Consider the following 2,114-nt stretch of genomic DNA (forward strand, 5'->3'; position numbering starts at 1 on the left):
AGGTTAAGGCACAACGTAGGTTAGGTTAAGGCACAACGTAGGTTAGGTTAAGGCACAACGTAGGTTAGGTTAAGGCACAACGTAGGTTAGGTTAAGGCACAACGTAGGTTAGGTTAAGGCACAACGTAGGTTAGGTTAAGGCACAACGTAGGTTAGGTTAAGGCACAACGTAGGTTAGGTTAAGGCACAACGTAGGTTAGGTTAAGGCACAACGTAGGTTAGGTTAAGGCACAACGTAGGTTAGGTTAAGGCACAACGTAGGTTAGGTTAAGGCACAACGTAGGTTAGGTTAAGGCACAACGTAGGTTAGGTAAGGCACAACGTAGGTTAGGTTAAGGCACAACGTAGGTTAGGTTAAGGCACAACGTAGGTTAGGTTAAGGCACAACGTAGGTTAGGTTAAGGCACAACGTAGGTTAGGTTAAGGCACAACGTAGGTTAGGTTAAGGCACAACGTAGGTTAGGTTAAGGCACAACGTAGGTTAGGTTAAGGCACAACGTAGGTTAGGTTAAGGCACAACGTAGGTTAGGTTAAGGCACAACGTAGGTTAGGTTAAGGCACAACGTAGGTTAGGTTAAGGCACAACATAGGTTAGGTTAAGGCACAACATAGGTTAGGTTAAGGCACAACATAGGTTAGGTTAAGGCACAACATAGGTTAGGTTAAGGCACAACATAGGTTAGGTTAAGGCACAACATAGGTTAGGTTAAGGCACAACATAGGTTAGGTTAAGGCACAACATAGGTTAGGTTAAGGCACAACGTAGGTTAGGTTAAGGCACAACGTAGGTTAGGTTAAGGCACAACGTAGGTTAGGTTAAGGCACAACGTAGGTTAGGTTAAGGTACAACGTAGGTTAGGTTAAGGTACAACGTAGGTTAGGTTAAGGTACAACGTAGGTTAGGTTAAGGTACAACGTAGGTTAGGTTAAGGTACAACGTAGGTTAGGTTAAGGTACAACGTAGGTTAGGTTAAGGTACAACGTAGGTTAGGTTAAGGTACAACGTAGGTTAGGTTAAGGTACAACGTAGGTTAGGTGAAGGCGCAATGTAGGTTAGGTTAAGGTACGATATACCTTAGGTTAAGGTACAATATCGCTTAGGTTAAGGTACAATATAGCTTAGGTTAAGGTACACGTTGTAGGGAAAGGTGTATTTTGGGGGGGGAGGGGGCGGCAGGTTCGTTGATAGTGATTATCGTAAGTGCATGCCTGCGGGATCATCCGATTTGTCACGTCAGGATGCACTTGTGGCTCATGACAGGCGGCGCTCCGATTCCAAGGTTGTGGCAGATCTGTGTCTTTCATTCCTGCCATTGTTTGTGTACTGTGACAGGAGGCAGTATTGTGATGTTGGGTGCACCCCTGTGTAGGACATGTGTGGGTGTTCGTGGCTTAGCTGAGCAATGGCGGATGTCGGAAGGGTGGGATATTCTGTTTTCTGGGTGGACCTCCCGGTCTGGTTATGATAGTGTGGATTGTGTAATGTGGCGGAGAGGATGCACCGGATGTTCTTCCATGCTGGTGGTTAGATATTGTGTGTGTGCCTGTTAGAGGCAGAGAGTAGTGTGTGATAGTGTCTGGCTGACGTGTGGTTCTCATTGTGTGCAGAGTCTTTCAGCATGTATAGGGACGGTTGTATATATTATCTGTATTCTGATGGCTCTGCATCTATTACTAATCAGTGCCGTGTATACGGTTACTCTGGTTCCAGTCGAAACTGTTCTATCTCTGTACATTAGTGACACTGCGGCTCCACTATGTTGCCGCCCCTGTCGGCCGTTTCCCCCAGTGTGTGGCTAATGATTATCAGCAATCAGTCTATTAGTCAATACCGGTAGTGTGACGACGTGAAATGTCCGGGATGGGGGAAGCTACACGCTTCCCGTGGGTCAGGGCCTAGAAAGACTCTTCCCACGCAGGAGGCTCGGACTGTCATTACTCTTCCGAGAAATATATTTGCCCAGCGTTTTTTGCGACTGGCGAGTGCGACGCGTACGAGTACCGACATGGATGGGGCGCTTCCTAGCTGATCGCTCAGCATCGGAGAAATATATTTGCCCAACGTTTTTTGCGACTGCGAGTGCAACGCCCAAGGGTACCGACGTGGATGGGGC

Source organism: Schistocerca serialis, unplaced genomic scaffold, assembly GCF_023864345.2.
Source record: "Schistocerca serialis cubense isolate TAMUIC-IGC-003099 unplaced genomic scaffold, iqSchSeri2.2 HiC_scaffold_130, whole genome shotgun sequence".
NCBI classification, from domain to species: Eukaryota; Metazoa; Arthropoda; class Insecta; order Orthoptera; family Acrididae; genus Schistocerca; species Schistocerca serialis.